The following is a 22957-nucleotide window of genomic DNA, read 5'->3' as shown; positions in this document are numbered from 1 at the left end:
AAACAACTTGATAACCTGACAATGCTTAAGGGTTTGAAAGAACAAGATACACAAAAGCAAGCAAAATGAAATTGTGTACAGCAACTTAAAGGGCAAGAAACCCCTGTGTGCATAGCCTTGTGGCCTGGAGTAGTAACCTCTGAAGATCTATTCAAAGACCCCAGGATGTGAGAGTTTACCCCTGAGCAGGCCACTGCCTGCTCATGCACAGAGATACACTCCCTCCTTGTCCGTGCATCAGTGCCACTCGTGGTAATTTACTTTCTTCCATCCAGCAGCCACATGCTTACCCTACTCTGCTCACTCACCCACTGCAACAGAAATTGCACCAGAACCAAAGCCAGCCCACACCTCCCACAGCACAAGGTGAACAACCCTCACTCCTCACAGGCACTGATCCCAGCTGTGCTCATCTGCCATGGCACTGTCCTGTGCCTGCAAAGCCCAGCTCACCCGCCGGTTCATCCCCCAGCTCGCCCCCCAACAGCCCTCAGCCCACCCCTGGCTGCCCCCCAGCAAAAGCCAGCAGGCACAGGCTCTCACCTGACAAGATCAGGCAGCAGAGAGCCACAACAACCTCCTCTGCAGCCGTGCTCATCTCATGGGCCCTGCCAAAACACGGGGTGGAAACTCCCATGGGTCCCGTGATGCTCACTCTGACCCTCCTGGCTTTACAAGCCATGGCTCTTAACAAAGCCACAAGGACTTCTCATCCAAAAGAGTAAGGGAAACTCAAGTAAAGTGCACCCAAGTAAAGGACACTCAAATCCTCCTAAGCAGCCATAACAGCAAAGTGCACCAACAAAAATTTCAACAATTTTATACTATGTCCCCACACAATGCTCATCTGTATCAAGTAAATCATGGAATTACAGAAAGGACCTAACCATTAGTTAGACAAACCCCACTACAGAGTCAAAAGTAACAAATAGTGGAGTTGACAGAAACAGAAAGCACTTGATGAACTCTCATTTTGGTTTTCATCATGAAGGTTCAGGAAAATGTCTTTCTCCACCTACAAAGTCTTGGTGCCCTCATGTGCCACTGCTTAGATTCCCAGCTCTAAGCTTCTGCTGCTCTAACAGTAACGTGACTATACGAAACCAAGTCAATTCAGTACAATAAACGAAAATTCTCCAGAAGACTGAATTTTTTTTAGATTTTCATAAAAAAGCAAGTTTCTTCTGACGGATGTTGTACTGACAGTCCAAGAGAAATCCTTCATTTGTTTGGAAAATAAGGACATACCAAGAGCAACATGGTTCACTTCCTTATAGCTCCTTTTCGACATCCCTTGGCCATGACCTGGATGGCCTCCAGTGTGAGAAAACACTCATTTCCGTCTCTGCTGGTTCATCCCCTGTCTCTGTGCTGAGGTTATCAGCGCTGGGCTGGCTTCAGCAGCAGCTTACAGAGGCTGCTTGTCACTGTAACATCTCAGCTGCCACCTGTGCCAAGGCACCATCAGCCACTGTGTTCATGTACACACGGCAGTGCAGGAGACCATCCACATCAGCACTCTTTTTTGTCCATCTGTTCTTAATAACAATAAAGTTTAAAAATACAGGAGTTTATAACCCTATGCCACAGTTTACAGATGTTTCATTTATAGATAAAAGGAAAAATACATAATTATTTAGTCAAAATGAGAGGGAGCAGGAGTTTGAAGGGGAATTTAGGAGCACTAAACCATTCCTTTCCAAAATAGTTACTACTTCTAATCCATACCTGAAGACCTGATGTTGTTGCACCTTTATCTCCTGACATTATTATTTAACATCTGTATACACGCCACTAAAGCAAGAAGTCATCCCAGGCTTAACAACTCAGCATGACTTTGAAGATCAAGCCTAAGTAACAGCAGAGAAAACTGTCAAGGAAATATTATTAAAGGAAAAATTAGCTTAAAATCAATTGCTTTTATTCTAATGCATTCATATAATCACTTGCCTCTCCTTTCTGTAAACTGGTTGTAAAATCTCTTGAGACAGAGGACTGTTGCACTGCACACATTCCCAGTGATACTATAAGGGCATATTAAAAAAAGGAAGGAAAAAGATTTATATAACACTTTACAGGGGCAATCACAGCTCATCAAGATATTTTCCTTTACATGTGAAATTGGGCCCATTTAAGGGAATATTCCCATTTATTATCCCAGAGGAAAAGGAAGGCGAGGGTTGGGGTGGGGGGAACTTGGTGTACACATATACAGAACCCTCTATGAACTGCTCATGCTTGAGCAAATTCACTCTTCTGTCTGTCAAACATTCCCATCCCAAGACTTTGTTTCAAGACACATCCTCCTAATGAATAGCTGGACCTTGTCTGTACAGCTGGGAGTACCAACACACAGCATGTCATCTCAAAACCCAGGCATATCCTATTCTGCAAAAGGTTGAGTGCCGTTATTTCTTTGCCTATCTTCTTTTTCCTGCTAGCAAGCATCTTGCCAGGCATGATTCATGTTACATAACTCCAGCTTGTTAAAAACAACAGTTATGCAGCTAGGTAGTACGAAAGATTAATGAGGTAAATCCAGAAGTCACTTATTACAGAACCCAGACAAAAGCTGCTTCTCAAATAATATGCCTATGCAACTTTAAACAAATGAATAAGCCACTGCACCAGCACTGTTTACATCCAAAGTTAATTAAATCTTTCAAATTCAGGATCCTGTACTTTGGACTACTCACGCCACTATATGCAAACTCCCTAGTACATGCGTGTTTTATTTTTCAAAAGTGACACACTCCCGAGTCACTACAGAATAACAGCTGGATACTGAATCAGTCAATTTCACTCACAAAAATGCTGTATTGCTTTAATGTTCTGGATGACTATGCTGAGATAAAATCGTCCTCCCTGAGCTAGCAGCAAAATGCTTGTGTTTTGCAAATAACCATTTTTACTCATATCCCGGCTCTGGTTATGAAGTGTAAAAGCAGCAGCCAGAGAGAGTTAAACAGGCTTCCTGTCAATGCTCTGCATGAAGCCAGCCTCTGTACTGCAGCAAGGCAATGAAATCTGTTCAGGCCCAGTATTCAGCATTATTCAGCACTATTGGGACCATATTCCAGGATCCCTCAATGCCCACCTGACAGTGTGTCCTCTGCATTAAGGCAGTGCTATGGTCTCTCCAAGGCAAATCATCACCTGACCATCCTGGTCTTTGCAGCTCAGCCGTGTCCAGTGACACGCTCCGTGGAGCAAGCCATTGCCACATAACTGTATGCTCTTCTCAGTCACTTCTCCAGGAGGTAAAAAAAAGGAAAAATAAAAAGAAAATTACAAAGCTCGTGTTTCTGGCATCACCACCCCAGCAGAGCAATAGGGAGGCGACTGGCTGCCCCGGGCAGGAGGCAGCAGCAGTGGGGGCCTGTGCGAGCACCAGCTGGCTGCCAAGCCCAGACCTGAAACTAGGTCTCAGCCCATTCGACTGCAGGGGAAGGGAGGGGAAAAAAAAGAAAAAAAGAAAAAAAAAAAAAAAAAAAGGCAGCAGCACTTTCTCAGAGCAGGAAGAAGGGGAGGCCACGAGCGTTTCCTGTTGTGCAGCTGAAACAAGCAAAGACGTCATTACACTTACGCTCCCTCAGGGTGTCAGCAGATTGAGGGCCAAAGTTCAGTCATTTCCAATGCACCGCAAGGAGGGAGGTTTGGGAGGAGAAACCAGCAGTGGCTTTATTGCTAACAGTGTTCTCTGCACTTGCATAGCAAAACAGCTAAGCAGTCAGCTGCAAAGTATCGTATGTGACTAGAAACAATATTTGCTCCGGAGCCGTGCTGCTCTTGTTTTTCTTGTACAGCTTGTGTAAGAATATTACTGCAATATAGAAGTAGAATGAAATATTACTACAATATCAAAATGTACTAAGCTTTCTTCTGCAGCCCATACTTTTGCAAGCATCTGGAAATCAAGCCTTACATTGCTTTGGATCCCATGAAGTAATACATGTTTTGTAAATGCATCGGAGGCACAACCAGTGGGTAAAACTCCCAGATTCCCTTGTCAGATATGGCCAACATCCTGGCAGAGTGAATACAGAGGCTTCTTTTCAAATTTGCCTCTGTCTTTCTGAAGCAGGTAAGGTCCCACTTAAGGAAAACAGTGAGGATGCAGGAGTTGGATAGTGGCATGTGGACATCCAACATTTGGTAACTGATTGCCAGCCAGGCTGTCCATCTAAATGTAAGAAAATCAGTATAGCTGGCAAGCACAGGGTGAATCTGGATTGCAGTCCTACCCACCATTACTACCTTCTTAAGCTAAGTATTACAAATACTTTTTAAATGGAAAGCATTGACAAGAATCCAAATGAAATTCTTGTCAGAATTTCAGGAGGTTTCAGAGTCTCCACCAGCCACTGGAAGCTTTAAAGTGCAGTCTGAACAACTACCTGCAGGAAATGCTTTGGTTATAGCTGATCCTCTCCTGGAGCAGAGGGATGCACTGGCTTACAGTACACTCTCACTCACGAGACACATTCTAGACCCATTTTTGATGAAATGATACATGAACAACGTCTCAAAACACAGTGATAAATGCAGTCATTCCACAATAAGCATGTCCCAGCATACATCGAATGTGACAGATTGGGTAGCAGTGCTCCACTTGATAGAAGTTTTTTTTCAAATAGGGGTACTTAACAAACCTCAGTAAAAAGGGTTACAAGAAGTTTGGAAAATGCTCTTCTGAATTCTCATACCATCATCACTAGCTGAAGAGAGTATTTTTGCCTTATTTCTGCAATAACCGTCCTCTGGTCACGCTGGGAACTGAAGCCAGTTTTCAGCCCCAGCAATTCAGCATAACAGAACTGAAACTAGGGAATCACCAGTACATCTTGGATACACTGTATCTTTCATGGGACACAAGCAGTGTCACTAGCTAACCAAACCTGATCATTTTTACTAAAATAAGGTCAGATATAGTGTTTTAATAATTTATAAACAAAACATTTTGGATATATTTTCAAACACATTATTCTACAAGGACACGAGATGGTTTGGTTGTTTTCTACTCTTTCCTTTAAAGGTAAACTTTTCAAAGGTAACTTATCTCTAGGATTCATTGCCAGGTAGCATGAAAAAACATCTACTGCTTCTTGTTCTGACATTATCTTGAAAATCTAATCCTGAAGGTTGTCAATGTGGCACTAATAATCAGGACTCTTTTCAATATAAAAAAAAAAAAAAAAGCAGAAAAATAAGTCTTTGGTGTTGACAGTGATTTGCAGTACACAGGCATCAATTGCAGCAAAGACAGTTTGGATTAGCCCAGTCAGAGTAAAGTGATCAGAATGTCACCCTTAAAACTGTGGTTGCTGGAACAGAATCCAGCCTATTATACAGAGCAGTGGGTGTATATGTAAGTGACAATCTCCTGAGAGAAGGAAAAAGAGGGTGAACCTTCAAAAGTACCATGAGAAAGTTCCCACCGTGCACAGCATCCTAAACAGCACATATAAGAGCCATTTGACTTTCTGAAATCCAACCACCTGGTACCACGCTCACTCAGAACAAATTTGGCCAACTATTTTTAGACCCATGTCCAAGAATGAAGGAAATGCACCAACAATTTGTACTTCTGACCATACTGAGACAGCTGGTGCATGGCACAGCAGCAGCCCAGGGCCAGGCTGAGTAACCACCAGGCACCACCATGCCATATCACAACAGGATTTTGCCACACATCTACGGCTGCCTGTTGCAAGAGTGTCTGCTAAAGACACGGAATATAACAAGGAATAGCAGTGGATTCACAAACCCATCCATTTCCTGAGAGTTAATTTTCATGTAATTACATCTCACTGACCCATTAGTTGACAAAGAGTATTAAGCCATCTCTGCCATGGTTTGAGGTGAGAAAGTGGAATATGCTCTCCGCAATATCCAAATATGACCCTAATATTTTTAAAAGAGCTGTATGTGTTGTATTGGGCTTTATTCACTAAACGGTTGAAACTTACAGCAAAGAGACAGATGCAAACTGTGACCTGGCCTCACTGACAGTGCCCTGGCTACGCTGATGAAAACACTTGCCTTTTCACTCCAGGACAGATACTGGTTGTGGTAGGTACAAATACACGTGGAAAACAACTCTTAAAGTTGGCTACTTACAAAGTATCTAACACCTTTAGCGATCCCCACCAACTCAGTTACACTTTTACCCTTTGCAACCCATCCAGACAATACTTTTAACAAAGCCACTATCGTGCATCACTTGGGAATTCAAATTATGTACAAGGTTTTTATAATTCTTTCACTTCCATTTGAAGAGAAGTGCAAGTGGAAAAGCCATTATCTTGAATTTTTCTGTTGTTGAATTGTCACATCACTAAGGGAATTCTCTCAAACAATCCTATAAGCAGATGATTAAAATATCCTGCACACCAATTTTATAATGAAAACAAGGCAAACAAAGATGATAAAGTCCAAGCTGCCAAAACACCTGATAGCAGGTCATTATTTGTCTTCAAAATATGTGTGGCAAAAAACAGAAGTGGGGGCAGGGAGGGTTTGTTTTTCACTGTAACCTGGTGTTCAGCATAAATACAGCAATACAGAATGCAGGAGAGTCTGCCCATTGCTGAAGGGCGCGATCCAACCACTGAGGCAGTGGCAGCAACTAGAAATTCCGAGAGTATTCCCCAGCATTTTGTCTTCTCATTTACTGCACTCAGCTGCCCCATGCCATGCTTTCCTGCCCCAGCAGGACACTGCCACCAGCACTGGTCCCTCATCCCTCATGCCAGGTACCTGAGGGGGTCTTCAGGCACAGCCTCCCTCCCATTCAGAAACTACTGGGAAAATGCTACATTGCCAAGACAAACATTCCAATTATATGGTAAGGATTTGGTTTAGAATGAAAATATTAAACTTGAAATGGGATGATCCCAGGTAGTGCAGATGTGTGTGAGTGTCCACAGAGACAAACTGTGGGAGTGTTATTTGTGTCTGTGGTGTGTCTATATACATTTACATACACACTTGTGCACATTTGGGTGTTTAGACACAAAACAATATGTAGACATCTAAATATATAATTATATCTATATTCACATTAGAAGTTAATATATTAAGTGATTTGGCTAAGTGGTACCAAAACCCTATGATTGTACATATCTTTTTATAAGCAATGGCTTATGGAGATTCTTTGGGCAAAATACATTAAGTCCTGGAAGCTAAGTGGGGGAAAAGGCAAGCCCTTATTTTGTGGTACCAAGTATTTCTATTTTATTTCAAATATCTAATCAAGACAAAGCAGATCTGAAACCCATGTTTAAGAACCTGAAGTTTTCAACAATAAGTAACCTAATTTCCAGAAACCAAAAGCAATTGCTAAAATACTTATTTAAACTGCTTTCATGGAAACAAAGAGAAAACACTTTAAAAAAATCTTTAAATTATCAAATCAACTTGACTGCTTCTGTATCCCATTAATTCAACAAGATCCTAGGCAACAATAATATTTAGAATAAATATTTTTCTTATGGGAATAGCATTTTCACTCAAATTGACCAGATGATATCAATTAAAAAAACAAAGATTAGATACAGAAAACACATCTACTGACTTAAAAAAGTAAACCGCACTTCAGTGAGTACAAAGCTTGTTTAAGAAGATACTGACTTTTTCTTTTAAAGGTCTTCTTACTTCTAAGGGGAAAATGCTTTTTTCCCCTTGCAGTATTTTGAATTTCAATCCACATGATGAAAATCTGTTCCCTAAAACTTCAGAGAGCACACTCTACTCAATGTAAAACACTGCACTTCTACACAAATATAAAGTTGAATATACCCAAGGCAAACCCAGTACTGATTCCAAGTTCTGCACTTGGCCTATATGCACACCTTAAAAAAAGAGAGAGGAAGATGAAGAGCAATATAAATAAATACAAACCAGTGATACAAAAATACATTAACTTTCTACGCAATATACCATCTGTTCCTCCAGAAAAGCATGCTGCATCAAGCCACAGGGGCTACAGCTAAGAAAAGCCCTTGTAGAAGAGCCAAGTTCTGTAATGAGCAGTTTCAGAAGCTGTGGAAAACTGTACCAGCCACCACAGTAAGGAGGCAGCCTGCGATACGCTCAGTGGGAATCGCCATCCCCCCGTGCTGTGGGTTACCCGAGCTGCCACAAGGTCCTCAGAGAGCTCCCCAAATGTTGCAAAGCCAGGGTCAGAGGTTCACAGCCTACCAGGAAAGCTGGGCCGTGCTGCAGAGCGAGCGCTAGCTGTTTGAGGATGTGGTGTTTTGCTGTGGGCTTTTACGGGAAAGTTTTGTCTCCAGAGTTACAGACACAGTAAACTGGATTTCCCCGTCTACTCCACAGACCACACCTCCACTGCTGCTGTTCCCTTCTCTTGTGCTGTGGATCTAGGATCAGCAAACAGAAATAGCTTCCAGAACATGGGAACAGGCACCCTAGCACGCCTGCTGCCCCTGAGGCACATGAAAAGCAGGAGCTGCTGCTGCACGCCAGGTGCTTGCTCACTGTTGTGTGCCTTACAGCAAGTAAAGCGAGCGTCTTCCAGCCACTTGGGCAAAGAGGCAGGCAGGAGAGACCCAGATCAAAGAAGTGCTAAGGGGTGCTCTGTTATGGTTAAGAAGGCCAAGTAAGGTGTGCAGCCCTCTCCTTCCAGCTGGCAAAGTCTCAGGTACTCAGGATTATGTAGTAAGAATTTCCTGCCGCCGCTTCTATTGTTATTCATTATGTGTGTGTTAAAAAACGCATCCGGCCTTTCCAGACTTTGGTTGCATTATCACACCAAACCCAGGCTTTAGGGCAAGGTCTGAGTTTTGTAAACCATGCTTACAGAGAATCTGCTTGTGTTCCCTGTCACCAACCCCAGAACAAACAGAATGGCAGAACCCTGGGCAATTAGGAGACCGTACCCAGACTGGAGGGAATTTGTGAGCCAACACATTATCACAGCTCTCATTAATAAAATAATAAACTGTGCAATTACAGTGGGTTGTACACATACCTTAGGGTATGCAATAAGGCACAAATTTAGAAATGGAATATTTCCAACAGCCAACAACAACTTAAACAGATCAAGGCAAGGATCCTTATCAAACAATTAGGTTACTCAAGAACTACTCCAATAACTGGCCCTTTTTGCCCAGGGTTATGCATTCTAGAGCCATGTCATAAGCTTTCGTTGAACTAGGCTTTTTCCTCTTCCTTTTTTATTTTGTTTGTACTGTTTAAAAAAAAAACCAAAAAACTCATCTCCCCCCTAATCCACCCATCAGATGAGGTGCAAGATTTTATTTTAAATTACACCAAAAAATAGGGAACTGCAAAGAAAAACTCCATTATCAAGGATAACCTGAAGAAACGTGTTTCCTGGGCTGTTAGAGTCCACTCCGGCTAGCTATAGACCCTTGCCCACATGATACTTCATAGACGAAAGTAAAAGAGAAGCACTCTCCTCCACGTGGGAAACGTTGTCCTTTATTCCAAGACAAGCATCAGGCGGACAAACCCATGGGAGAAAAGCAAGGGCGTTCCCTGGCAGCAGGGAGCTTTTATACCCCCCCGATGGGGACAGAGGGAGAGGGAGAGGTCCACAGCCAATGGGATACCAGTGAGGAGTGGCAAAGGGAGGGGTAACCCAGGGAGAGACCACCAGGTGGTGCCTGGACAGGTGAGGGAAAGACAATGTGATGGGAAAAAAAAGGGGTAACAAACCACATGACATAACATAAGCTATACAGTGCAATACAAAACTATTCTGTGCAAATTCCCAATCACCCAGTGCAAGAGAACAACTAAACTGGTGTACCATAACAATAACCTAATTCAGTTTGGCGCTACTGGGCTGCAGATGGAGAAGCAGATACATAGTGCAGGTGAAATAAATACACCAAAATGAAACACAACACTAGAACCATGCAAACCTTTTGTATATATTGCTTTATCTTTCTTTTTATGCTGAACCATACCACAAACAGACAAAAAAAAAAAAAAAAAAAATTTTGAAATTATGCCACTTGAAATAAGCAGGCATCAGACCTCATTAAAAAAAAATAAAATAAAACAGGTCATCATACACAAACTGAAATTAAATGCAAGTTTCTCACATCTTAATCATTCCAAAACCAAATAATGGGATTTCACTGCGGAGAGAAGCACACAGGACAAGATACAGCACTGGCTCCAAGCAAGTTCCTTTTTCAGCCGGGTTATAACTACAAATAATAACCAAAAAAAGCTAAAACCACAGCTCTAAGCCAGTCAGTTGCAGCACTTGCACCTCCAACTTCATGTACTTTATATTCAAATCACAGTGAAAGCACCTTGGGGTACATAATGCATAATTTTGTTTTCTAAAATACCTTATACCATCTGGCAATGTAAAGATCATTTCTGCTGAGAGTGCCTTTCGTTGTAGGTCTTCTCTGCCTGAAGTATCCAGAGGCTGATTCCATGTAGACAGTTTTTCCAACAGTCTCACCTAGTGTTACTATATTCAATGAAAAGCAAACCTTGCATGCTGAAGGTTTCCATTTATAGGCTGGGACAGCCATGAGGAGTACTATTTCAGCAGTACAAGTCCTATCTACAGCTGATGCAAAATCCTGACCTCATGAAAAAAAATCAAAATCAAAATCAATAACTTCCCATTCTGCACTTTTATTGGTCAGGACACAATCCCAAATGACAGAATTTTCATTACATTCACAAGAGACAAGGTAGTTCACATGGTGTCACAAGCTGTGCCAGGCACAGTTTGGTGCCATCTTCTCAGATATGGGGCACTGATTAGAAAACTGTGAGATGAGGGCAAGACAGTTTTGTGTTGGCTCCAGAGAAAGTGAAGCTCCAGCAACAAGATCCGTGTTGGCACGATGCAAGTGCTTTTTAGGCTAGCTTTGATTTCCATCATGTATTTGCATGGTTGACTCTCTGGTCACTCTCCCACAGCCGTGAGAGCTGGCAGCACCAGCTCAGCCGCAGTGTGGAGGTGGGTGCCCCACCAGAGCAGCAAGGCTCAGCGAGCACCCTGCTCAAGGCAAGCGATGACAGGGCCTGGGGAATGACCCTTCCACCTTCTGAGCACAGAGTGATGTGACCACGTCCTTCAGAAACACCAGGATGTAAAAGGAATTCCAAGTGCTTCAGCTTAAAGGCAAACATCTTTATGGGGTCCAGCAAGACATGACCTTGAGTCAGTCACAGGCAGCTAAATGGGCCATGCTCGCTCACTGACCCTGCTGCATCCTCCTAGCAGCAGAGCACCAGGAACAGTGGATAACATTTTAGAAATGCATCTGCATAGACATTTGTGAAATAAATGCTAACAGTCATACATAAATAACTCAAATAAATTTATTTATTTAAAAGACTTTCTTTGATAGTTAACCAACAGCAGAAGTTGAACCTGGAATCCAGGACAAATCTTCCTCCCAGTGACAAACAAGCCAGACCTCCAACCATGAGCTCTCATGAGATTAATCCAGGTATATTGTTCTATGAAGGAGACAGGACATGACTAGAGGTAAAAGCTATGAACACATATACATACATGATTCTAGATGTATATACCTAGACATGCATTCTTAAATATTTCTTCACACAATGTGGCAAACTCTCTCCATTTTCTTCTGTAATATGTTCATTTTTATGGGAAAGCATCAAAACAGGAGCCAAAAAATGCTTTTTTGGCTGAGATAAAAAGGCAAGTGTAATCCCATCACCTGCATGTGACACCATCTGAATTAGGCAAGGAAACTGAAACACGGCTGTTTTCTAGTGTGTGAATCTGTAAACAGCCATCAAATGTATTTATTACACTTTTGGCTCACCAGACAACCCACTTGACTGAAAAAAAGAAAGTCAAAATTAGTTTCATTTATTCCCCTGCTTGCTAGTTAAGTGGGTTGAACTACTGATGGGGATTAAATGATATTGCAAAGAAATTAAATCAAAACCATGCATAAGCAAATGTAAAAATAAATACCTTCAAGCACTGAGCAAGATAAGAAGCATCATATTCTGTGTGCAAGCTACCTGTGGAGATGTCAAAGTTGGAAGTTAGAGGATGTTACCACTGCATCCTTGAATGTGCCTTCCATAGGATCTTAACTCAGCGACACATGCTTGTATGACTTGAGATGGGACAGGGATTCTAAAGACTGCATTACTAAAATTCTGTAGGTTAGAGGGAACTTGACCTGATAAAAATAACTTCCAGTAGGGAATTATAATCCACTGTCAGTCACATTCAAACCTCCCCTCCCCATCTTACTGATCTTCCCCTCAAAACCTCATCCTCAACCAGCATACATCCAAAATTGTATATTTAACATCTCTGGTTTCTTCTATAATTAACAAGGTTGCGAGTGAGAAAGAGAAAGAAAATTAAAAGGTTTCTCTCATATTCACTCCATTTGTGGAAAATAAGCTACACTGAAGTTTTGAAGAGGTGTGCATAAAGGAACTCCATCATCCCATGTGTCCTTCTCTTTCCTGCCATGCACAGGGTGATCTGGGCTACCTCACTCTTCCTACAGAAGAATGAGCAAAGACCCCAGACACACCATATAAAGCATCACACAGAGGACATACACCAAAACTAAAGCAAAGGTTCTTCCTGTACATTTCATTTCCTTTCGGGAAGGGAAATGAAATCTTGCGACCCAGAAAAGAAAGACTTACAAACGCTCTGGAAAGGAGATAGAACCAAATGAAATGCACCTGAAAAAACCCAAAAAAACCCAGAAAATTGGGACATTTAGTGACTATAAGAAAACGGCCTGGGAGAAAATGAGGGGCAGTGCAAAGGACCCAAACATGTCAAAAGTAACCTCAGAGATGGTGCTAAAGCAGGAGAAAAAATCAAGGAGGAAGACAGAACTTTAAAGGGAAGATATGAGTGACATTGCATGGATACTGGGAAAAAAAAAAGTGAATGTGTCCAGTCCAGCCTCCCATCGTGGAAGTTTGGGTCTATCAGCCTTGCACGAGGAAATCTGCACAACCCAGAAGCAAAACAAGCATTTCCAAGGTGACATGTAAACACATCCTGTCCTTGCTCCAAAAGAAAAATTTGGAACACCTGATATGTTTCCATTCATTTCTCTATTACTTTCTCACCACTCCTTCAAGCTTGTTCATAGGTAATGAACAGAGTGGTTGAATTTTTTTTCCATTAAGAGATCACTAATTTAATAGAATCAATGAACAACTATAGCTTTTTTAGCTGAGCTAAAAAACAAAGCAGAGAAAATGAATGTATTGTATGTCATCCTTTTGCCTCCCTACATTTCACAGACCAAAGTCCTGTCAGACCAAAGAAAGGTGCTGTCATATCACTCTATATCAGCTCCAATTTACAGCCTTACTTGCTTAGAAAAAAAACAGCTGACTCAAAATTGCCCTACTAATTACTCCAAATCATGTAGTAGTTTTACTAATGCGTGGCTGACTATAAAGTTCTTCACCAATAATTAACATTACTCACTACAATAAATTAGGTCAAAGATGAGCACAATTTGTGTATTTAATTAGTAATTAGGTAAATCAGAGATTAAAAATATATGACATATCAAACATGATTGGACCAACTTCACTGTCCTCTTGATCCCAATATTTTCCACCATAAAAACCAGCTGCAGAGGTAGCAACACTGTATTTGGTATCAGTCTAAAACAAATACCTTTCAGTCAGTTTTTATTTCACTAACATCATTTCCTCCTAAGCGTATTATATAAACGACTCCTACCCTTACACTTACCACAAATTTCTTCAGATGTATCAGTAACATCTTGCTAAGCCTGTATCAAAATTCAACTGTACCTCACAAATTAAATACTTGTAGCTTATCCATTATTTAAACCTTAAGAAATCAAATATTCTAGCCAAGCAGCTCTGTGAAAATATTCACTAACTTTTAAAGGGATTTTGCTACTATTGCAGGACCAAGCATAAAATAATGGAACAGACTGCAAGTTTTGTTTGACATAAATTTACTATGAATGTTGGAAGAAATTAAATTCACATAGCTTTGAAGAGATTTTAAAGCAAAATCTCTTCACTCAAAGAGCCTAGTATTACAGCCTCACCTGGTGATCAAAACAGATTATCATATCAAGACAGGGGGAAGATGTCCAACTTTATAGTCTCACAGTTGACAGTTTAATCCTATTTTTACCAAACTGTAGAAACTTTTATTGACTTACACAGGACGAGGAATCTGGCTGTAGGAGTCTATGAATGTCCTGCCAAAGATAAATGCCTTTTTCACTAAAGAACTATTTTACTTCAGACAAATACACTTAAAAGGCTTTTCATAAACAGTTTCAGAAATTGCATTCATAAACATAACTGATTTTCAATGGGAAAAAGCAAAAAATTGTCCATTTCTATTGTTACAGAAGACCACGAATTGTACTTTATTTTCTTTTCTAAAACATTAACAAAGCAGTTTTAGAAATTCAGCTCTCAAGATGAATCAGTGTTTCACAGGTGTCACACAGGACTCAGCTGAACACTGTCAGCTTGCAGAGGTGTCAGTGAACCATGGGCCTGCACGATGCTCTAGGGCTCTAGGTCTCCTTCATTGCTAAGGTTTGTGCAGAAAGAAAGAAAATGAAATCCAGTCCTCAGAAAAACTGACAACAGTTAAGAGCAAATAAGAGTATTATTTTTCAGCTAACTGAACCATTTATTTTAGCTATCTTTGAGAGACAAGCAACATAAACCTCCACATACTTCTGTAACTTTTGTAAGCAGACTACACACAAAATGAACTACACTGACCTGTGAAGACTGGTAATAGATGCCAGCAACTTACGTCTCTGTTGAATACTGACTTTGGTCTAAACTGAATAGTTTTTGCTCTAACTAAATAGTGTCACGTCTTGCTGTCAAGGAAGGGCAACCTCGGTTATTATTTCATACTAGTCTTTCTTGATACTACACATGTTTTGTTGTAATGCAAGCCACAAACACAAAATACACAAATACAGAGAACTGGGACTTTTATCTTACTTAAAAAATAAAAATGACAAAAAAAAACATGCCAACATGTAAAAAAAACCCTACTGTCTAATAAGACGAATTTTGATAACCCTGATCCTGTGCCATTAGATTTTTTAAACTTAGAGCTCCTTTCTGCCTAAGCATAGATGTTGGTCTATGGAAAACTTGCTCAATAAATAATATTATTTCAACTAAATCCTCTGATGTATCATATCATACACTGTGCAGTTAGAATTTTCTTTCAGCTTTTGACATTTCTTTAGCAACACCATTCTCTGTAGCCACAAAAGTCTAAACTTCACCATAAATTACAGAAAACAACTTGGAATTTTTCTGCTTCATTTTTTTAAGTATTTTCTTATGAAGAGGGTCAAACTCTATTTTATTGAGTTACTTTTAAAATGTCACCTGACACTGTAATATCAATTCCCGTTCGCTCCTCTAGTTTTCACTGTTCTATTAAACCAAACTATACATGCAAATTACCTAACTGCTTTTCTTTGTATGGAATTTCCAATAAACTACTACCCGAGAGAGAAACTTTGTAGCAGTCAAACCTTGAATTTCTCCTGTATGACAAAACAGCAGTTAAGCTAAGCCTTTCAAAAAAGACTGTACATTCTTTTCCCCACCTTTTTTGCACCTTACATAAATCAAGTATTTTAGCCAGAGCTGCAGCAGTTTATTACAAGTTACTTCAGTAGCAATTAAGTGAACTTTCTCATTTAAAAACAGATGTATTCTTTACTATTCTTTTTTTGAGTGTGCAGGATCAAATTTCTTATACATGAGTTGCATTTTTCAGACTCTGTAAGTGCATTAGGGCAGAACTATCAACTATCAGAAAAAGAAAATAAAATAAAAACTAAGAAAATAATTTTCTGTAAAAGACAAATTGAGGTGCAACAAAACAAACCCCTGTGTACATGAAATGGCCATAAACTCATTACCTACTACATTATTACATTTCCTGTGGTTACCATGTCATACTTAGAAGGAACTTTTCTGCTGGGACCAAGTTTACTCTGACAGAGATAGGATGTGCATAAACAAACCCAGAAAAAGGGGATATTATTACTGTACAAACTGGTCATATCAGAATAACCATGTACCAGGGGATTTTACATCAGATAATTAAATCCATATTTATGCACTGCATTACTTTCAGAAAACCACTCAAGTGGTAGGTACACTTTTGGGTAGGTATGGCCTGAGACTCCCATCCAGAGAAAGTGAAGGGGGGAAAAAGCATGCACAGGTTTTTGCTTATTCAAGTAAAAGGCGATATCCAGGTTCAAAAAAACAGTAAAAGAGACACATCCAGGGCAGAACAAGGAAATACGGAACATAAGCAATACTGTGACCAAAACCAGAGTGGTCCACACCCCGCTGTGGTACCCTGGCATACAGAGAGAACAGAGTGACCATTTTGCAGATGTACAGAATGTGCCTGAAAGACAAATGAAAACAAACACCCAAAATCCACAATACTTCCTCGGAGCAAGAAGAAGCTTTTATGTTTAGACCATATCAATGACGGTAAGAATTTAATCACAAGCCAATAAAAAAAGGCAAGCGATTCCTGACAGACAAAATTGCATATGGTACTTGAATGTCTTATTCTACACTGGGGATTTTGAAACACTGTATAAGATTGTTCCCCCTACCTATATCCTCCCCCACCTTTTCCACAGCTCATAGCTTTGGAAAGAGAGTTCTCAGGGACAACCTTACTGGGGACAACCTACTACAAGTGAGTAGGGAGGGTAAAGCAAATTGTTTCATCTGTGAACAAAGCAGAATGGTGAAATAAGATGTCCATGGTACCTCCCACATGCTATTTTTGTAAAAAGAGAAAAAGTTTTAAAAACCCCAGATTTTTCCAGACATTAACATATTCTTTAATTTCACTAATGATTTCTTGAAGTCTAAACAGGGGCTTGCTAATTGGTTGTCATGGAAAATCTTCTAATATTTCTATTTACAGTGGATTTTTTCTCTCAGGCTGTCAGACCAGCATTTTCACAAGTCCTAATTTCACTTGAGAATTAAAAATATGGCTGCAATGAACTGCTTTTTAATATTTCCTGCTTAAATAGGGGAGTCATTGCAAAGTCTTACAAAAATTTTTAAGCACCCAGTTGAGAAACAAGGCTGTACAAAGCTGCTATTTCGTATCAGAATGGCACATTCAAGCTGCACAACCAGCTTGAAACTTTCATTGTTCTATCACAATTCTGCGCTGCTTTATTTAAATGTAGCATCCCAAACTGGTGACTGAATATGTGAAAAATACCATTCTCCATTTTCCATCTAGCTTACACTTCCCCTTGCTGTTTCTTCACTTCTTTAGCAACTGCTAGATAATCTATTGAAGGGGAAAAGAAAAAACAAAAAACCAAAACACTCAACCAAACAAAAAAAATCCAACAAACAAATGGTTAAACTACAGAAGAAAGCCAAATAACTTCAAAAATATTTAATCTGTAGCATACTACTTCAGAAATGCTGTTTAAGAAATCTTGAGAAAAAATAACCTGCCTCTTTAAAAAAAAAAAAAAGAATTTTTAAAGCAGTTTCCTCGTAACTTATCAGACCTTTTTCAAATAACAAAGGTATGCAGCCTCTGCACTCAACACTCCTGTTCAACTCCCAAAAGTATTAACAATTAACTCTTCCTGAAGCCTTTAACCCGTAAGAATAATAATAATTATGCACTCCTCCTGCTTGGATGAAGAAACGTGTTGGACCAATAATTTAAAACCACACACTGACAGTCTGAGGTAAAATGGATAAAACATTTTCTCTTTACCCTGTGTGAAGACCACTGACATGAAGAACCAACTTTTCATGGGCCTGATTTGTGGTAGGACCGAGGAAGTCAGTGCTCAGCTCTGATGATTTACCTGCAATCCTTAGGCAGAATCAACTACAAGCAGGTAGTACTTGCTGAGCTGTACAGATAACTATCAATATAACCAACCACAGCTTATTATAAGCTCACACTCAAATTTGAAGGATGGAAGCCATATTTCATTACCCAAGTCCTATTACTGTGACTTATACATTACTATGACTTGTATACAGGAATACTCTTAAATAGCAAGCATTCTTCTCTCTGATGGGTAAGTATTGCAGTATTTCACTAAGTAAACCACTTCTGCCAGGCACACAGCTCCTATATTCCCACTACCTTACCCAATATGGTTAAATTACAAAAGCAGTAACAGTAACTGCCCCTGCTGTTGACCAAAAATGATGAGCAGAGGGACATACAAAATGGTACTCACTACTTTCACTTGTGTTTAAATCCAATTCACCTTTATTCTTTTTTAAAAAGCACCTAAATAAATGAATAAGCAAAGAAATTTGGCAAAATGCTCAACAAGAAATGTCCTGCTTTAGAAACGTCCAGCTTAGTTACAAACACGCAGACCAGGCTCATAAATTTGCTCACACAAGTGAGTACAACCACTGGTATTAGAAATAGTTAAAAGTCAAAAAAGAATAGCCTTGTAGGGTGCCACCACATAAACTAAACATGATATACTGCCAAACACTCAAGTAGACACATGTACCATTATTCAGCAAGGACCACATGAATGCATATGGCTCTCTGTTTTGTCTTCATAGTAACAAGAAGGTTTGTAAACAGATCTCACATATGAGGCAATCTAGTCACTTGAGAATCTAATAATCTGCCTTTATAAAGAAGCATTCTGCACTGTTGCCACACAATTGGACTCAGACACACAATTAAAAGTCCTCTACATTTGTGCTTTGGGACAAGTGCTGCTCGATTCTATCCTAATCCACAGCAGTGAGGTTTGAAGAAGTCACTTCAGTCAGGACGCATAGAACTGCTGTGCCCAACAGCCATTGGAAAATAACATCAACGCAACAGATACAAAACATTAAAAATGCAGATTATTCAATCAACAAAATAATGGCACACTGATCTCGTACCATATCACTGCCGCCTTTGCACAGCTGAAAACTATAGGAATCTTCAATACATTTGCAGATGACAGTAGTGACTTCTTAAAACTCACATGAAAAAACCCTCCCAGCCTATTCTACAATACTTAATTTTTTGAGAAATGAAACAAAGCAAAAAACATAATGAAGAAAGTTTCAGATAATCCATACCTGAAGTTTCAGAAACATCTCCTGAGTGGAAGGATCAGGAAAGATTTAACATCAAAGTATAAATAAATATAAACCCCAGGATACACTGCATCTATCTAAATATGCCCACGTGCTGCAAATCCAACAGGCAGAGACTCTCCTATCTTTGAAAAACAGATGCACTTTTTGAGCATGTCTGTATATCATCTTCACTATCAAAATATTGAGGATTCCACACCGAGTCCTGATAACCTGAGGATCAAACTCCTCTGGTAGTCAGTGGTAATCCACAACAACAACAGAACTTAAAACTGGGCCCACTGAATTTGTACCTCGTTAGACCAGTAGTTCCTTTAATCTAGTAATTACTCCAATTACCCGGTGTCCCCAGAACTCCTGCCGATGATGACCGGAGCCCCCTTGCGCTGGGAGCTGCACGAACACACGCCTGCACCCGCAGCTCCGGGAAGCAGAGAAATACAGACCTCGCCAGCAATGCTTCTCTTCTGCCACCCTGACCACTTTGTTTACTTCTTTCGTAATAGCTCTCAGTATAAATTCATTAGAAGAAAAAAAAAAATAAAGTGACACCCTTGACTATGTCAGCAAAAAACGTTTAGTGCCCCCTCTATTATTTAATAATACAAACCCAGACATAATATTAAAGTAGGCTTCAATTTAAAACGAGACAAGAGAAACTATTTAGCTAAATATTTCTGCTGAAACTCATTAGTATTTCGATTATTTTAGTTTAAAAAGGTTTTTAAGAATTATTGCTTAAAAAACCCCAATACTTTAGTGTTTCAGCAGAAGTTTCATTTCTGCAGCTATCATATTAAAAAAAAAAAAAAATAAAAAAAAAAAAAAGTTTGACCATTAGTGCCAACTAATAAGAAAAACAGAACCCTTTTCCGGGAAATTAAGCTCTGAGGAGGTTTATCGTTGTCCCGGGGCGAGCCCCGGCCGCCTGCCCACGGAGACAAGATGTGCTGGCCGGCAGCCGGCCGGGACCCCTTGGCCAGGCGTGCTGGGGCGGCGGGGCCTCCCATCGGCTTCCACCCGCGGCCGGAGTTCCTGGGGACAACCACCACCCGGAGCGCGGACACCACCACCCTCCGTCCCCTCCGCCCCGGGCTCCCTCTCACGAGGGGAAGGCCGTGCGGCGCGCCAGCTCCGGGCAGGAAGGTCGGGGCGGGCTGCGGGGCATGACCCGGGATAACCCGGGGCTTTCCCCCGCCTCCCCCGCGCCGCTTGACCCCGGCGGCGGGGACACGGCGGGGACGCGGCGGGGCAGCTCGCCGCCCCTGCCCGCCTCCCGGCGCGGAGCCGGCGTGCGGTGCTGTATCCTATGCGATAGCCTATGCGACAGGCGCGGATGTGCCGCTTACATAATCCCCGCCGGCCGCACACGTACCCCGCATTACATAAGGGATCGTGCCCCCGCCGGCCCCCGCGGCAGCCCCGCCGGCGGGCGGGGGGACGGAGGGAGGGAGAAAGGGAGGGACCCGGCGGCGGCCCCGGCCGAGCCCCTCGTTAACCCCCTTCCTGTGGCGTTTACACGTCATGGAACATTCCCGGAACGGGCCAACGTCCCACCCACTTCAGGGAACAGTCACCGCGGCGCAGCGCGCACACGCACTCCCGCACACGCACTCCGGCGCGGTGCCGGGTGTCCCCGCACACACACGCACTTCCCCCGTGTCCGGCACCCCCGCGGGGACGCGCTGGCAGCCGGGGCACATCCCCTCCCTCCGCTACCTCCAGCGCCCTGCCCTCCGCCGCGCCGGGTGGCCCCGGGCGCCCCCCCTGCCTTGGTGCCCCCCCATCCGCTCCCGGGGCGCCGGAGGCCGCGATGAGTGCCCCGTCGGGTCGGCCCCCCCGCGGGCGCCTCTCCCCGGCGGTGACCATGCCCATTCCCCGCCGCAGGAGGGGATTACGCAAGGCAGCCTTCTCCTCATCTGCATACACTTACAAGCCGGGTATTCCCCACATTTCCTAACGGCGTGTCACCGACAAAGGCCTGTCCCCGCCGTGTCCCCCTCCTGCGCCGGCTCAGCAGGAAGGGCCGTCGGCCGTGGTGCCCCGGGGACGGTGCCGGTGCCTGCCAGCGCCCGGAGCCGCCGCCACAGAGGTGACTTACCGGTCCGGCGGTTTTACAGCCCCGCCGGCTTCCCCCGCCGGCGCCCTCCCGCCGCCTTGCCCTCCATTTACCCCCGCAGCCCCGGGCGGCACTCGGAGCGCCGGCACAGACCCCCCCGCTCCGCGGAGCGCCCTGCCTGCCGCGGCCCGACCCCAGCCCCGCGGCGCCCCGCACCCGAGCCCCGCCGCCCCGGCGCGGCTGTCAGCTGGTGCCGGTGACAGGGAATGAGCGGCGGGCAGGGAGGAGGGGGCTGCCCGCAGCAGCCGGTGCTGCTCACCTGGGAAATCACCGAGGAGGAAGGAGGGAAGCCCTCCCGGTGCCCTTGTTGTTGTTGTTGCTGCTGCTGCTGATCCCGCCGGGCGCTCGTGTTGCTCCTTTGCTAAGGGCTCGCCCGGAGTGAGGCGGCTCGCGGTGCTTCTTTATATATAAAGACAGACAGAGATATTCCAGCGGCCAAGGGGCGCCCGCTTCACGCGTTTATCTTAAGGCAGGTCATTCCTCTCCCTCTTTTTGGAAAGGCTCATCACCATCTCCCTGACAGTGGCGGAGGGGCTGGTGTTGCACGGGGGAGAGGCGGAGGCCCGGGAGCCGCAGCCCGCCCTGGCCGCGGCGGGAGGGAGCGCTCCGCGCTGCAGGCGGCTCCGCCGGGCTATTCCTGGCACCACTTCCCAGAACAGAAGTTACAGGGCGGCGAGCGCGGAGCGAGCGCGGGGAGCGCGCCGCCCGTGACGTCACCGGGTCCCCCCGCGCGGCGGCGGGAGCGCTCCCGGGCGCGGTGCTGGGCGCTGCCCGCCCTGGGAGCTGCGCGGGGCGGGAGCCGCGGGAGCTCCGCGCTGGGGAGGGCGCGCACCGAGGAGGCAGGGCCTCGCAGGGCGAAGCCGCGGCCTCTCCCCGTCGGCGGAGATCGCCGCTCCCCTCCCCCTCCCCGCCGAGGGAACTCCCAGGAGAGCCAGTCCCGACTTGCCGTGCGCAAGCCGCGCGTCCTCCCGGCCTGAGAATTTCCTCCGAGGACGCGGGATCCTCCTGCCCCCTCCCCTCCCTCCGCTTCCTTTCTCTCCCTCCCCCGGCCCCTCCACCCCCTCGCTCTCGCCTGGCCGAGATCACGTTATCTGTCAAGGAGAACAATACACCGCCGGGGCTCCCCGTGCCGGCCGCCGGCCCCGGCTTCACAGCCGAACCCGGGTCTCCCCCGGGCGGGGACCACCCCGACCCTCGCTCACCCCTCAGCACGTGGCCCCGGAGGAGGGGCGCGCATCGGGCCGGCCCGGCGGGGCTCGCCGCCGCCCCGGAGGACAGGGAGCCCGCCGCGCCGCCCCGGGCTGTGCCGCAGACATACGCATTTATTGCAACACCCGCTCGCCGCCAGCGCCGCGGCCGAGCGGAGCGAAGCGCCGGCCCCGGCAGCGACCCGCGCCGCCGGGAGGGCGGCAGGGGGACGCGGGCGGCCGCCGCGCCGGGTAACGGGGCTCGCCCGGGCCCGCAGCGCCCGGGGCGGCCCGGCGGGGATCGGCCGGGCCGGGGCCGGCGGCGGGGTCGCTCTCCCGCAGCAACCCCCGGCCCCGGGGCAGGGAGGCGCTGCAGGGGAAATACCCTCCCGGCCGGGTGAGGCGGTGCCCGCGCTTCCTTGAGACATCCCACCGCCCTTCCGCGGTGGTCGGGAACCCACCGCGGGTTTTCTGAACCTTCGCCGAA

At 44.3% G+C, this 22957-nt stretch overlaps 1 protein-coding gene across 11 annotated transcripts in view; it reads right to left on the bottom strand.

Annotated features, from left to right (window-relative positions):
- HIVEP2 (HIVEP zinc finger 2) overlaps positions 1-22312 on the bottom strand; it is a 138565-nt gene extending 116253 nt beyond the window's left edge. For 9 of the 11 annotated variants that reach the window (XM_041469832.1, XM_041469833.1, XM_041469841.1 and 6 more), the window contains exon 1: positions 21543-22312. The gene's annotated coding sequence lies outside the window, so the exon portion shown is untranslated. Of the gene's footprint in view, positions 1-19146; positions 19467-20539; positions 20657-21542 lie in introns of those variants that run through there. The other 2 variants (XM_041469836.1, XM_041469835.1) reach the window with 2 other exon arrangements.
- Between the last annotated feature and the right edge of the window lie 645 nt (positions 22313-22957).

This window comes from Pyrgilauda ruficollis, unplaced genomic scaffold (genome assembly GCF_017590135.1).
Source record: "Pyrgilauda ruficollis isolate IOZ18807 unplaced genomic scaffold, ASM1759013v1 scaffold24, whole genome shotgun sequence".
NCBI classification, from domain to species: Eukaryota; Metazoa; Chordata; class Aves; order Passeriformes; family Passeridae; genus Pyrgilauda; species Pyrgilauda ruficollis.
Note: the sequence above shows the minus strand (reverse complement) of the source record. Positions and strands in the feature narration are given on the sequence as shown.